Genomic DNA, 16541 nt, shown 5'->3' on the forward strand with positions numbered 1-16541 from the left:
TCGTTTGAGCCGCGGAATGACGGCTCGGCTTTTAAAATTAATTTCGGTCATTTATTTATCGATAATGTTCATTACAACTGGGACAATGCCTCAAATATGTTAGTAATAACTCCTGCGTTCGATTATAGTGCAAGATTTCCAAATTTATCGTCATCACTAGGTTGACAACCTCATCACTCTTCCACAGATCTAACGCTCCTGAGTGTTATTGCCAGAAGCATAAGTAACAAACTTCCACGGTTTCTTTCGCTAGTTTCTTCATATTCTCCTCATGTTATATGCGTCACAGAAACATGCCTTCATGAAGATATTCCCGACTCAGAATTCACGCCTCCTGGTTAAATTGCTGTCCGGCATGACTGTCAGAATAAGAAAGGCGGTGGTGATGCTTTGCTTTTACGTTCAGGTTTTAACTAAGGCTCAACAAGGTCCTCCTAATGTAAGATCGGTTTGGTGCAAGTTACTAGTACATAAGCAGAATTTTACAATTTGTGGTCTTTATCGCTCCCCTCATAGCCCTAGTGACTTTTTCGATAGTATTGCGCATTTATACATGACCAGATCCTTGACAGTTCTAGCTTAATCGTTCTTGGCGACTTTAACGTTCCCGACATTCACTGGCCTTCCCTCACATATTCCGCCACTAGTGCCTCCATCTGTAGAGACTTTATTACGTTTTCTTTGCCCCATAACTGGATACAATTAGTTGATAAGAATACGTGGGATAACTCCAATATTAGTGTTTATCAGCGACAGTCTTGCTCATTTAGGTTTTAAGTATGATATCTTGAAAGGAATCTCGGATCATAACGCAGTTCTCGCACACATTAACTGTCCTATCCCACATTAACGCTTTAGCTATTCCACATTTCATGATTCAAACAGGATTGACTATACATCTATCACTGATACTCCAGGACATAACTTTGAGCATTTTTTGCAACTCAGTACCGAATGTCAAGTTGACTGTATTGCTGATTGTTTTGAGTCGTTAATGAAATTTTTCATCAATATTTACGTTCCATTAAAAAGGAACAAGGTAAATAATAAGCTTCCTTGAATTAATCGAGATATGTTGCATCTGTCACGCCGTGTAGGTAGACTACGTAAACCAAAGCATTCTAATCCTGCGCTTCGCGTTCCTTTTGAAAAAGCCAAAGAGGAACTCGGTACTCGTACCCTAGTACTAAAAATGCTAAAGATTTCTATTTTTCAGTGCAACTCCCTATACTACTTAAATCAAATTCTCGCAGGTTCTGCACATCAGTTTCACTTAGTGCAACGTGCAGTACCTCTTTCAAGAATAACTACGCTATTAGTAATGACCTCAGCGTAGTTTCGAAAGCTTTTAACTCTTACTTCCAATCTGTTTTCACTCCCGATAACCATGTAGTTCCAAAGTTTAATTATGGGGCACAAACTAATAAACTAGGCTATATGATAAGTTCTGATGGTGCCTTAAACCTAATCTTGAATCTCGACACTAAAAGGTATACCGGTTCAGATGGTATTCCGAACTCTTTCTTTGTAAGATACTCCCTATGGGCAGCTCAGTGCCTTACTGTAACCTTCCAGAAATACTTAGACTCTGGTGAAATACCAACTAAATGAAAAACATTCAAAGTCCTGCTTTTGTATAAATCAGGTGACAAACAACTTCTCTCTAACAACAGGCCGATGTCTCTCACACCCCAGTCATGCAAGATGTTAGAGCACATATTCACAAACATATAATCGAATTCCTTAACTCTAATGCCGTTATAACATCTGCCCAGCATGGTTTTCTTCGCGGTTAAAGCACCATAACGCAATCAGTCGATTTCGTTCATGATATCGCTTCTAACTTAGACATAGGTAACCAAGTGGATGCCATCTTTATTGACTTCTCTAAAGCTTTTGACTCTGATTCATTCCAAACTGCCGGTAAAATTAAACGCCATATTCAATAATATCTGTCTTGTTTCTTGGATAGCCAGTTTTTTTCGTTGTCACTCACAATTTGTTTCTTTTAACTTCAACTCCTGTCGACATTACGACAGGCGTTCCTCAGGGATCCGTATTAGAGCCCTTTATTATTTCTAATATACATCAATGATTTACCTCATAGCACCTCAACCAGAATTAGACTTTCTGCAGATGACTACGTATTATACGAATTTATTAACTTCATTGATGACCCCCACCGTCTTGCCTAACCCCCTTATGTCTTTCTGCGCTTGATGCAAAACGTGACAAATGAACATCAACTGTACTAAAACAGTCGTGATGCCATTTGCCAATAGGCAGAGCTCCCTCTCTTTCTCTTTGGATGGCATCCAACTTAAAAGAGTGTCCCAATATAAATACATGTGTGCCATTCTAACATACTATCCTACTTAATTGGTCTAAAGACATTGAATATGTAAACGAGAAAGCCCTAATAAATTAGGTTATTTGCATCGCACTTAAGCTAAGACACCCCGCGATGAAAAAAAAAAAACGTTAATTCGAGCTGTTTCAGAATATTCATCTCTCGTTTAGTTAATTCCACCTCAGGTCTTTCTCTTTGTAAGTATATCACATATACTAGCGCAAGTTGTACCCGTAGCTCCCACGCCTTGAACATAACACCTATTTATACCCGTACTAACACATTCAAGTACTGTTTTTTCCACGTACAATAGAGCTTTGGAATGCTCTACCCGGTAACATTTGTTCACTATCACTAAAGGATTTTATAGGTATCACTGGTAAGCGAATCGCTAACATGTAAAGCGCTTCTTTTTTGATGATTCATCGTTTTGTGTATATGTGTGTTTTTAATGTGTAACGTATACTAATGCATTATGTTCTCAATCCTGCTATAGCCCTGAATTGGGCTGCAGTATATGTAAATAAATAAACAGTGTTGGCGCGATATAGTTAAAATCCAGGAGGCTGCTACTCTATTTAATCCCACCAGGATTATATTCTCTGAATGTCCACTAAGTGGTTTGTCCCTTTCCACGCGCAGTGATTGGATACAGCTCGGAGCCGGTAGGGCAGGCGCCACTCGTCGCCGCCGGCTCTCAAGCGCTACCCATTCAGCGCGCGCTGAAATGGCGGGTCCACTCAGCGGAAACTTACAGAATACCCCCCCAGCGCTCCTCGGGGCGGCGAAAGCTGAACTCGCGACGCACATATTCTGTAGCCGCAGGAATGAGGTGTCGGTTTCTCTATGGGCTGGCAACAACGGTAGTGCTCAAGGATGACGCAAGTTATGTATTGCTGCAAAGTTCTGAAGCTTTCCAGGCGTCTGGAAAAAAGCTGACAAACAGAAACAAACATATCGTTGCATGACAAGTATTCTGTCTCCTTGTATTCGGGGACTTCTTTTTGTTTCAGTATGGATGTCAGGAACTTATTAAAAGGAGCCTTTAAAATTCTTGCAAATGTGCACACATGTTGCACTCTAGATGTTTCCTTTTGCACTTATTAAACAAACTAGGAATTATTTGTTGTTTTACGTGCTAGTTTCTGTATGTCCCTGCTGGTACAGAGCGAACTCCGGAAGGCTGAATAAAAATGTAACTGCATGATTTCAACAAAGTATTTGAATTTGGCGCCTGCTCCCGCGACTTCCCTCAGTCTAAAGCACGATGGCGTGACCTTATAGATATGGCGCAGCGCCATCGTATTTTTTGTAGCGCCTCCAAACACCAGGTCATTGATGTGGCGCTGCTGACGCCGATCACGGGTTTTATGGGGTGGGGGGGTGAAGGAAGTTTCATCAGCCTGCTACTGCTTTATGACGCAATTGGCGTCTTGTTGAAAATATACCTGTTCACTCTTTAAATGCGTAAGGGTTTCTTTGCCTACCCAAAAAGAAATTTGTCCGTCACGTAAAAAGAAATGATTGGCTCACACACCCTTAAGTCCCGGCTCATATACCCTGTAAGTCGGAGGCTATGAGCGCTCAGCAAAGTGAAGCGAAGAGTGCGTAAATTCGTTGAAATCACCCATACAACACACAGAACAGCATACGTTTCAATAAAGAACAACGATCAAAACAAGCATCCGAACCATCAATAAAGAATTGCACAACTCCCTCAGCAAATGTAACGGTGGTTTTGCAACAGCTTCGCTAAATTACCACTAATTCACCTTACTTAACACCAAAGGTCGTGGTTACGACTCCCACCAAAGGTCAAGGGTTCTATAACATTAATTAAGTACATTTTGATTAATTGTGGTTAATTAACTTCACCTTAATTAGCACCAATGGTCGTGCGTTCGGGTGACGTAATTGATTCTATCTTAATTAAACCTGTCTTATGTTCGCTATCGAACATGATAAGCGAACGACCGATGAGTGTTGATAAGGGCTTATGCTCTTCGGATCAAGTTCCATAACATTGATAATGGCACCGGACTGCATGGATGGGAGCAAATGGCAGAATGCTTACGCATACTTAGACAACTACCAGAGCAGTTTCTGCATGAATTTTTTCTATAATTGACTGCACTAAATGACACTTCGACATTTAGGAGCGTAATTCACGTACGCATTTGGGATGGCTGGTTAATGACGTGAACAGAAACAGTGCAAGGGAACAGAACGTAAGAAAATGAACAGACAACGGCACTGACAAGCGCCTTTGTCTGTCCTTTCGTATATCTTGTCCCTTTGCGCTGTTTATGGTTGAGTATCGTTTTATCTGTCGATTCGCGCCCAGAGACAGCCCGTCTCTTTGGTGTTCGTGTTCAACGAGCCCCGATATCTGCTGGCGAGTCGGCGAAACAGTTCGCGAGCAGATATACTTTGGCACGCAATACGTTTCGTACAATACCTTCGTAGCTAACATGTTTGAGGGCACTGCTTTCTGATGCGGGTGTACGTGTGCGTACTCACGTGGTATTTGAAAAATTTCAGGGCTTTAGCTACCGGAAAAATAGCTATGGAATGGGCGTCTTATTGTGAACGCCCCTGTTGAATTTTTCATATAATTGACTACAATCATTTCCATTTCGACAGTTAGGAGTGCAACTGACGACTTACATAATTATCGTCATAAAGAAAAATATCACGAGTGAGTGCCTAACGTGGTTCTGCACAATATGTAGTTGACCGCGTAAAATTATCAACCTTTTTTAAAGTTCAGTATGTGATAGTTCTGGGCATTATACTTATATTACCCTAATTGGCTGTAGCCAGATATCTTCCGCTGTCAATACGCGTGCGCGTCAGGCGCTCTAGAAGAATAAGAACATGTAGTTGACGTCATTGTGTTATACAGTCATGCGTATGATAACGGTTAATAAGCATGTTCTGTATCTTATGCATCTTACGCTGCTTGCAGGTGCTGATAATACAATTTTGCAAAGCACACACATTGATTGTCTTCCCTCCATTGCTCTCTCTATATACTGCGTGCCATCGAACAACAATAAGAGATATTCCTATCTTAACCCATGCTCCGGTGTAGCTGACCTTTACCTATGGTCAAAGAGCATAAAGTTACTTTGTGACGTGCTCTATCCGTAATGTGGCAACATCATAATGTCAAAATGTGTGCCTGAATGCGTGTGTTTGGGGGAGACTTTGAGAATAATAAAAGAAAACTTAAGATAGAAAATTATTTTGAAGGGCAAGATATGTAAGTTCGTCCATTCGAGAACTATTCGCAACGTAGTCAGTAATAACCGCGAAGTATTCCATAACATGCTTGATTTGTATCTGGATAAGTTTTCAAACTCAAATTCGGACACCTCTGCTTTATGTCTTGAGTGTCAGTTTCATGAACTCGTACGAAAGACACACGTACATGAAGCAGTCCTCTATGAACCCCTTTCTTTCTCAGGACGGTCCCGCTGAGGGTGGTGTACAGGTCGGGCACTGAAGAAGGCGCGGCTGTCTTTATGGACCGGGCTTTGGCAAAACGTTCTCGGCAAGGCCTTCACACCGGGTGAGCGGAAGCGTTGATACTTTCGTTACTGGTGCTGGTGGAACCAGGTCTCCTTCCAGGCCGCGTATGAGAATCTGCTATATTACGAATTAAAGCGTCTAGAAAAGCGTTATGAGCTGGCTTTTGTTGAAAAGAGAGCGTTTGTGAGAAAGGTGACTTCGCGCTCCACGCATGACTGCAAAACTTGGCTGATATCCTCACAGAAACGTGTGTTATTCACGGACTTTGTGTTTTCACAAACTCCGATGGGTGGTTAAAAATCCCTTTAAGCTTAGCAAAGGTAATCCCGACCAGTATGTCCTAACAGACACCATAGGAGAAGAAAGAAGGTGCCTAAAGCATGTTTGGGTTAAACGTGACTGCTACTGTGCGTCATAAATAAAATGGCTGCAAGACATTACTTCACCATTTTTTAAAAATTTACTCGCGGCATCGCACGAACACACACCACTCGTGATATTCTCATCAAGCGATCACAATCGCATTCTATGACTTCTTCGATGCCCAAAATTGGGGCACGGTGGTGGTGCTATTGGCGGCCAGCCTAAGATGCTTTCTAGGGGGCACTTCAGGGCGCGTTTAACTGAGCACACTGGACGTACCGGGGCGGTATATAATAACTGTTGCTTGTCGAGTCTTGAGTACACCTTAAGCAACACGAAATGGTCAAGGAGCCCTCCACCGCGGATGTCTCTTGCCTATGTTTCTATGGGCCGTAAATCCATCAAATAAATAAATAAATAAATAAATAAATAAATAAATAAATAAATAAATAAATAAATAAATAAATTATGGCAAAGAAGTCCGACACGGCTGTGGACGACACGAAGGACATGGACAAGAAGACGCAACAGCGTAGGCTTAGCCGGTACAAAACCAGGAACAGCGTCTAGCCCAAGCCCCACTTCAGAGGCATTGGCGATCCGGCTGCGGAGCTCTGCACGGCGCACTTCTTCCTTACAACTTCCCCCCCTCGCTGAATACGGAGCCGCACAGGAGGCCTAAGGCGTGGTGAGGACGAAGGGCTCGTGATACGGCTTGAGCCGATCTACGTGCACAATTTCGCGGCCTCGGCGTCGCAGGTCCGTAGGGGGCGTCAGAGGTTCGATAGCGTAGTTCACAGGAGAAGTTTGGCGTAGAACCCGGTAAGGTCCATGGTATCGGGATACGAACTTGGAGGAGACACCTTGTGTCGAAGTAGGTGGCACCCACAACCAAACAAGAGCGTCAGGCGAAAACTGCTGGTGGGGGCGCCCGTCGCCATGACGAAATTTCTGTAGCGCTTGTTCTTGCGTTGTAAGGGAGCGAGCTAGTTGCCGACATTCTTCTGCATACCGGGCGGCTTCGGAAGCCGGTGTACCCTCTGATAAGTCGGGACGGTAAGGGAGAATAGTATCAATGGGAAAGGATGGTTCCCGGCCATATAGAAGAAAGAAGGGAGAAAAGCCCGTCGTTGACTGGGGTGCCGTGTTGTAGGCGTACGTGACATAGGGAAGGATGAGGTCCCAGTTGGTGTGGTTGGAGGCGACATACATTGAAAGCATGTCGCCAAGAGTTCGGTTAAAGCGCTCTGTCAATCCGTTTGTTTGCGGGTGATATGCACTGGTACAGCGATGAATGATGCGGCATTCAGCGAGAAGTTCTTGAATGACGTCGGCGAGGAAGACGCGACCTCGGTCACTAAGGAGTTCGCGGGGAGCGCCGTGACGTAGAACGAAGCGGTGAAGCAAGAAGGAAGCAACGTCACGAGCCGTCGCGGCTGGTAGAGCTGCCGTTTCTGCATACCTCGTGAGGTGGTCTACAGCTACAATGACCCAGCGATTGCCAGCAGCTGTGTATGGCAGAGGCCCGTAGAGGTCTATCCCAACCCGGTCAAAGGGCCGCGAAGGGCATGGCAAAGGTTGCATTGGTCCAGAAGGGCGGTAAGGATCAGGCTTGCGGCGTTGACATTCTGTGCAAGAGCGAATGTACTTGTGCACAAATGTGTACATACCACGCCAATAAAACCTATGACGTTGTCTGGTGTAGGTCTTGAAGAGACCAGCGTGTGCGCACTGAGGGTCGGCGTGGAAAGCGGCGCATACATCAGTGCGGAGCTGCCGAGGTATTACAAGCAGCCATTTGCGGCCGTCGGAACTGTAGTTACGGCGATATACAATTCCGTCGCGGATGGTGAAGTGCGAAGCTTGTCGGCGTAACGCTCGGGATGGTGGGCGTGCAGGTGAATTAGAGATGTAATCTATAAAAGACGAAATCCAGGAGTCCTTGCGCTGCTCCAAAGCCATGTCGACAGAAGCGAATGGGAGAAGTGGGTCGTCTAGGACAGACACACTGACAATGTCGGCGTGGACAGGCGAGCGCGAAAGAGCATCGGCATCGGCGTGCTTCTTGCCTGAGCGGTAGACAACCCGGATATCGTACTCTTGGAGCCTCAGTGCCCACCGGGCTAGGCGGCCGCAGGGATCCTTGAGAGACGACAACCAGCAAAGTGCGTGGTGATCGGTGACGACATCGAAGGACCGGCCGTACAGGTATGGGCGAAATTTTGTGATGGCCCAGATGATCGCGAGACATTCTTTTTCCGTGACGGAATAGTTCGCTTCAGCTTTCGTCAGAGTACGGCTTGCGTAAGCAACAACATATTCTTGGCAGCCGGGCTTTCGCTGGGCGAGCACAGCGCCAAGACCAACACCGCTAGCATCCGTATGGATTACCGTGGGAAAAGTTGGATAGAAATGGCGCAGTATCGGTGGTGTTGTGAGCAGGCGACGTAGCGTTGCGAAGGCATCATCGCAAGTCGGGGACCACGCGGAAAGATTGGGGTCTCCCCGAAGAAGCTCTGTCAGAGGTGCCATAATCGAAGCGAAATTTCGGATAAAGCGGCGGAAGTACGAGCAGAGACCAATGAAACTGCGCAAGTCTTTTAGAGACGTTGGCCTCGGGAATTCTTGAACAGCACGGAGCTTAGCGGCATCAGGGAGAACGCCGTCCTTCGACACGACATGTCCGAGAATCGTCAGCTTGCGTGCCCCAAAGTGACATTTTTTCAGATTTAGTTGGAGGCCAGCGTCACTGAGACAGCGTAAAACCTGCTCCAAGCGATGAAGGTGAGTAGGAAAGTCTGGTGCGAACACTACTACATCATCCAAGTAACACAAGCACGTGTTCCATTTGAGGCCTCGAAGAATAGTGTCCATCATCCGCTCAAAAGTCGCGGGCGCGTTGCAAAGTCCGAATGGCATTACACGAAATTCGTATAAGCCATCTGGTGTGATGAAAGCAGTTTTAGGCTTATCTTCTGCAGCCATAGGCACCTGCCAATAACCAGAGCGTAGATCGAGGGAGGAAAAGAACTCTGCACCTTGTAAGCTGTCGAGGGCGTCGTCGATCCGCGGCAATGGATAAACATCCTTTCGGGTTATTTTGTTGAGGCGGCGGTAATCCACGCAGAAGCGGATCGAGCCATCCTTCTTTTTAACTAAAACAACTGGCGATGCCCATGGGCTGTCGGACGGTTCAATGACACCACGCTTTAGCATGTCACCTACTTGCTCATCAATGACGCGTCGTTCTGTCGACGAGACGCGGTAGGGTCGCTGCCGTAGCGGTGAGTGAGAACCGGTGTCAATATGGTGACATACAGTCGTCGTTCGGCCCAGAGAAGTTCTATGACTGTCAAAAGTAGGGCGGAATTTCTCGAGGAGACGGAGAAGGTCATGGCGTTGCGTGGGGCTTAAGCCGTTGTCGATGACATGGCTGAAAATGTCTTCAGGCGATGCGGCAGGTGCGGGACTACAGTAGAGGGTGGTGACCTCTGACGATCCATCAGGAAGTTCCGACGTGGTAATGGTGTCATAAGGCTCCACAGTGCCGAGAGATTCACCACGAAGCAACGCAATCGAGAATGGGAAGTGGTTGCGTATAGGAAGGTGAGTAGCACCAGCTTGAAGGCTAAGCAGCGCAGTTGGGAGTGGTGAGAGGTGGCGGTGAACGAAAGCAGTCGAAGGCGTGAAGAGTACGGTAGAGTCGGAGGCAGCGGAACAGGATACAGGTGCCAGAACGAATGCGTGCGGAGGTATATGGATGTCGTCAGTGAGGGACAACTTGGTGCAGGAAAGCGAAACGGCATCAGATATGGCATTGCCAAGCAAAGAGAAGGCGACTTCTGCACGGGAGCAGTCAATCACAGCTTGGTGACGGGAGAGAAAGTCCCAACCTAAAATAATATCGTGGGAACAGTGGGGAAGAACGACGAACTCGACTGTGTAGACCACTCCTTGAATTTCAAGTCTGGCGGTGCACGCAGCCACCGGCTGGACGTGCTCTGCTGTGGCTGTGCGGAGTAAAGGACCGAAGAAAGGCGTCGTGACTTTTCGTATTGAAGATATGGCGGCACCTGTGTCAATGAGGGCAAGCACAGAGACTCCTTCAACAGCGACATCAATAACGTTGGGCGGCGAAAGAAGAGGGCTTGAGCGTTGTGACGATGACGCAGTTCTTGCCTCGGGAACTGCGCCACTTAGTTTTCCGTGTCAGCGGTAGAGGGACGTCGACGCATCGGGGAGAGCGAGCGACGACGAGGAGAAGGAGAACGGCGGTCGGAAACTGGGCGAAGGCTTGGGCGGGGAAGGGGTAAATCGCGGTCTGGAGGGTAAGACGACGGATAGTCGTACGCGGCTGTGCGTGGGTCATCACGTGGATGAAGTGGACGGCGGCGGCACAGGCGTGCGACGTGCCCGGGAATACCACACGAATAGCAGATGGGCCCATTGTCCGGTGTGCGCCAGGGATTAATCACTCGATGGGCTGGAGGTCGTGTCGGCGTGGGCGTAAAAACAGGGCTAGGCATCGGAGGCGAAGCCCAGAAGGTCGGTGGTCGCGGTCGTGGACGTGCGACGGCGTCGGCGTAAGTCAATGGGGCGGTGAGTTGAGGCGCCCGTTCCAGAGGAAGGACCTCGGACACTTGTTCTTCTATAACGTGTCGTAGGGTTGGGCTAAAGGACGAACTTGACTCTGGTGGGTTGGAGATCAGGGAGAGCTGGCGAGCAACTTCTTCCCGGACGAAAGCCTTGATTTGCGAGAGGAGGGTGGCATCTGGAAAAGGAGAGGTCAAGCCGGACAACGATTCCTGATGGGGAACAGGACGGCGAGTAAGGAGGCGTTGACGGCGGAGCTCGTCATAGCTTTGGCACAGTTCAATAACTTGTGCAATAGTAGATGGGCTCTTTGAAATGAGCATCTGAAACGCGTCCTCGTCGATACCCTTCATGATATGCTTGATTTTATTGGCCTCAGTCATGCATGCATCGACGCGTTTACAGAGATCGATGACATCTTCGATGTAGCTGGTAAAGTTCTCACCAGGCTGCTGAGAGCGCGACTGCAGGCGCTGTTCGGCACGAAGCTTTTGCACAGCAGGGCGGCCGAAGACCTCGCTGAACTTTGTCTTGAACACCGTCCAGCTTGGAACTTCGCTTTCGTGGTTCCGAAACCACAAGTGGGCAATTCCGGTGAGGTAGAAAGGGACGGTGGTCAATTTCGTGAGGTCATCCCATTTGTTGTTCCGACTGACGCGTTCGATGATGAGAGACAGTCATCAACGTCATGGTCGTCAGTGCCGCTAAAGATAGGAGGGTCCCGCTGGCGGAACGTGCCGGGGCATACGGTAGACTGGGGAGCAGGTGGTGGTAAGCTCGTGGCGCTTTCGGTGGTCATGATGGCAGGGAGAGTCCGGCTGCGCAATTCCAGGATTGCAGGAGACCCAGCAAACCTCCACCAATTATGGCAAAGAAGTCCGACACGGCTGTGGACGACACGAAGGACGTGGACAAGAAGACGCAACAGCGTAGGCTTAGCCGGTACAAAACCAGGAACAGCGTCTAGCCCAAGCCCCACTTCAGAGGCATTGGCGATCCGGCTGCGGAGCTCTGCACGGCGCACTTCTTCTTCCTTACAAAATAAATAAATAAATAAATAACATGAATCTCAAACGTTGTGGCTACTTTCTGCGTACAGGCGGCGCTTTCTCCATTGGTGTGCGTCCACACGAAAAATACGACTAGTCCTAAAACCAACAATGCGGGGCTGGTAACGGTTCACAAACTGGGATGACGAACGAGAATGATTGAAAGGCTTATCGGGCGATTTCGTGTTCTAACAAACAATGAACGATAAGGGCGATTACAGACGGCCATTATCGAATCAAATCTTTTGTTCGATTCCGTCTGCTATTTGTACAAGGGATTCATCTCACATTATCTAGAAGTCGTCGGTGTCACCTTGGTTTTGAATATGTATAGTGTGGTGCTTGTGACGCGCGTACAATCTAATTGTGGTGAAATCATGCCGCTATCGATGTGACGAGTATATCTACGCTCACGATCGAAGGGTCAAGCACAACACTGGCGCATCTCGCAACCGGAAATACTTAATAACAGTGACCACTACTTGGTAATTGCGATTACAGCTAAAACAATTATACAGGTCTACTGTGCTCTAGAGTGCGATCATTAAATGCAGCACCCCGTTTGACCGATGTACACACTCCCACAAGGTAAAGGAATACGGTATACAACAGCGGTGACACAGGTCGTGAAGAACGTTGCGTGCTTCTTCGCGCACACAGACTTTTCCTGTTTGAAGATCAGCAAGCAAATCTGTCCTAACTTTCAAGGCACTGAAAGCACCACGTTTACGCCGTACCTGCTCGCTATACGTTCTCGACATTGTGGGTGACATTGCACATGTTCGGGATGACTTGAACTGGCTTCTTATCCCTTTCCTTCAGCTTAGGGCTACATTCCTTGTATTTTTCAAGCAGGCTCCCACATGCACTGGAGACTAGCTAGACACTAACTAGACACAGACGATCCACGTGGGCATGGAAGCTGTGCTGCATCTGGTGCGGGCATGATTTTTTCGAAGGCCGCTGCGCAGGTTCACAGAACAATAGCCCTTTTTTTTTCAGCCCCTTGCTAATAAATGCGTGGCAGGCTTTGCGAGACTGGTTGAAGGACTATTCTCTTCTATATATATAAACTGCCAAGCTCTTGATCTTGGTATATCAGTGTATACATAAGGGAAATATCGAAATCCCAAGGGATTCAGATGAAGTGCATGGTCGCTCTACCCAAATCAAGTGCTCCCACCTCCTAAGCCGAGGTTCGTCGCACTTGCCGCTCTCCCGTGGGATCTGCAAGCGCGCGCGCGCAGTCGCGTCCGGGCGTCGACGGGATCGTGTTCCGGCAATCCGACTCTGCGTGAAACGAAGGCAGGCGAAGGAGCCATAGACGAGGAGAGGCTGCAGCCCGTGAGGCCTTTGTTTGATCATTGGGGTTCGATCCTTACGCCAGCAAGACAAAGACTGGCCCCAGCCCGATTGCCACCCTGTTTATTGAAGGAGCAACACACTGAGGTACGTCGTTGCCAATTGTCCTCGCACTATTGATTTTTCTAATGCCAGCGTAACCGAGTGAATTAGCGCGTTACTGCAAGAAATGGAGTGGTACGTTGCCAGGAGAAAAAACAATGATGCATAGCTTTGAAATCGCATCGGGACCACCTCTATTACGCGACGTAAACATAGCACGAGGACAGGTTAATAAATGTCACAGCAACACCGTTGTCTGCTTGCTTCTCCCTTTGTCTCGCGAGGTTCACATTACAGTTACTGTAATTATCTGTTTTGTGAGTCAGTACACTGCCACTCCATTATCCGCAACTCATGTTGTTCTATATAGGTTTGCTGTTCCGCTTTCGAACAAAATTGTGTCACTTAGATTCAAGGCCACAGCGGTGACATTCTGATTGCTTCAGAAAGCCTCTGTATATGCTGAGATTTAGGTGCACGCTAACGAACAAAAGATGGTCAGTATGGATTCGGTGCTTTCAACTACGGTGTCGATCATAGTGCATCTTGCTCCACTACCCAGGCGGCGCGTAGGAGCAAGAACTATGGCCGTCTCGCGCTGCAAGTTGAGTCAACACTGGCACGGAGGGACTGATCTGCCCGCGTTGTGCTAACGTCCAAAGTGCATGCGCACTCTTAAGCAACAGAAATGGCGCGAATATTGCTTTCTGACTTCAAACCAACACTAAAATTATTCGCTTCCAAGAAGGCTTTTGTGTGTGTGTGCGTGCGTGTGTTCGCGTGCGTGCGTGCGTGTGTGCGTGCGTGTGTGTGTGTGTGTGTGTGTGTGTGTGTGTGTGTGTGTGTGTGTGTGTGTGTGTGTGTGTGTGTGTGTGTGTGTGTGTGTGTGTGTGTGTGTGTGTGTGTGTGGGCGCTCTAGTAGCGACATTTAAAACGATAGTAACGCACATAAAGCGTTTCTTCAGACGTCGCCATGCTTCGATGCTTTTGCCAAACCTCAATTTTCGCTTACTTTAGCTTGCTCATCGCGATTAGCCATTTCTCGAGCTAATGCGCATATGCAGTGATGCCCATTATAATCACGTCACTGAAATGTCAATCCATCTCGCTGGATCCCTGCTATTATGGCCACACTTTGAAGAAAGCGAAATGGAAAACTAAGATTTAGGTGCGCGTTAAGGTAGACATAAATCCGGATTTTCGTAGTACGGGAAACCTCACGGAGAACTTCTGGCGTATTATTATTAAGAACTGCAGCGCTGTCGCAAGTCGGTGGCAGGCATCACGCTAACCTAAGGTAATTTGAAGATATGAATGAATATAACTCGTCTCGAGTCGCAAACCATAACGAATCAGTTTGTTAAGCCAGACACCACCGCTCCATGTGAACAGCACCTCCCAAGCGCACACCTTCACAGGATGCTGAACAAGAGCCTGCCCTGGCCGCAGGGTTGCCAGATTTGGCTACTTTGCGCCAAATTGGCTACTTTTTGAGGCTGTTGGCGGGGAAAATAATGCCTTGGCTACTTGGCTACTTTTTTGGCTACTTTTGAAATAGCTTGACTATTGTAAAAATTAAATAGAAACTTGTGTAGCTCATATTATGCAGCAACATTAGCAAATACTTAGGCCTACTCGCAACAGCGACACTTCAAATATTTTCAAGCTGGTCCATCATCATTGTCAATCTGACTCTGGCGATTTCATTTCATGCAAAGGATTTCGCACTGGTGACGTCACAGCGTGTTCCATCTGCGCATTGACGTTCTGCGTCAGGCCTTCCACCTTCCACACATACACTCTAAAACAGTTTGCACCCTTTGGGGTGTATATTTGTCCCACAACAATAATCGTCATTTGCCTTGCTTGCGTTTCCTTTCTTGAAAACTCGGCGCTCGCTATACTTTCCTATCGAGAATGCTGCGTCACACTGATAACGCGCATGCCGTTCGTGACCGGGAAGTACCGGGCTCGCAGCGTTAAAGAAAGGAAACGCGGGCAAGACAGATGACGATTATTGTTGTGGGACAAATATACACCCCAAAGGGTGCAACTGTTTTGAGAGTGTAGGGCTTCGATTTTCGGAGTTCTGGCAGCCCGCTGGCAGCCGGACGGCAGCCAGCTAGTGAGGAGGGATCCTAAGACAACCCGAAGCTGCCCGAAGTTTGCAAAATCGAACACTTGGACAGCTGGTCACGGGATAAACGTAAACATGCTACCAGCATGTCAGCGGTCGGTCTGGCCGGCGCGCTCTCGGCGTAGTCGGTCCATTTATGTGTTCCCAGCTTGAAAATATACAGCTGTATTCTGGAATACGATCACTTTTGCGAGATTTCGCGCGACTCGGCATCTCACTTTGCAGAACGTAACAAACGGCCTGCGACGCGTCCGATGCCAAGATGCAAAATCGCACGTAAATAATCGCGAAAGCGATCGCTCGAGGATGCCTCGATCTTTGACCTTCTTCGAGAAATGTGCGCCAAGATTAACTCATTTACACTGTGATTCTGATTGGTGATAATATTCTAGTCATATTACATGCTGATCAAAGCGCTCTTAGCTGTAGTCATTTATACACGTTTCATAATATTTTTTGTATGTTCCTACATTTACTAAAAGCAACTTTAAGTGTTGGCTGTGATAATGACTTCAGAGTTGCATAATAAATGAAAATGCAACGTTTTTCCATAGCGTGGCTACTTTTTTGGCTACATTTCTCTATGTGGCCAAAGTTGGCTACTTTTCTGGCTACTTTCCGAGATTTTTTGGCTACTTTTCACATTTTGGACCTGGCAACCCTGCCTGGCCGCCAGCGCGAGAGCAGATAAGGGGGATGAAGCCAGTATACGAACCATCGGTGAAGGAATCGAGCGGGGCATCAGATCGCCCGTAGCAACAATCTAGAGAAGACATGTTCGTTACGTTAATCTCGATTTATGAGACAATTTTCTCGCTCTATAGCATGGCGACCAAGACATTAACTAGGCCTCTTCCGAGAGGAAAAAAAAAAAAAACTCACGCATACGTCCGGCGATGTAGGAATGTAAACTTAAGAGCACCAAAACGCCGTCACCATTGATTTTAAAGCTGTAGACTAAACAAGGCTGACGATGTGGAACGGAAAGCGTAAGCGCCGACTCGGGTGTTTGAAAAAAAAATTCATTCTGTTATTGAATACGCCAATACCGTGCTGTGCCCCGACCTGTTTCAGAGCCACGAACTGCGCTGTATTATACAGTGCCTATTCG

At 47.3% G+C, this 16541-nt stretch overlaps 1 protein-coding gene across 8 annotated transcripts in view; it reads left to right on the forward strand.

Moving 5' to 3' along the window:
* LOC135898333 (TNF receptor-associated factor 5-like) overlaps nt 1-16541 on the forward strand; it is a 43186-nt gene that overhangs the window by 8574 nt on the left and 18071 nt on the right. For 2 of the 8 annotated variants that reach the window (XM_065427216.2, XM_065427221.2), the window contains exon 2: nt 5820-5924. The exons of 1 other annotated variant lie outside the window; for it this stretch is intronic. The gene's annotated coding sequence lies outside the window, so the exon portion shown is untranslated. Of the gene's footprint in view, nt 1-5819; nt 5925-13096; nt 13339-16541 lie in introns of those variants that run through there. 5 more of the 8 variants (XM_065427213.2, XM_065427218.2, XM_065427219.2 and 2 more) reach the window with 4 other exon arrangements.

This window comes from Dermacentor albipictus, chromosome 4 (genome assembly GCF_038994185.2).
Source record: "Dermacentor albipictus isolate Rhodes 1998 colony chromosome 4, USDA_Dalb.pri_finalv2, whole genome shotgun sequence".
Classification (NCBI taxonomy): Eukaryota; Metazoa; Arthropoda; class Arachnida; order Ixodida; family Ixodidae; genus Dermacentor; species Dermacentor albipictus.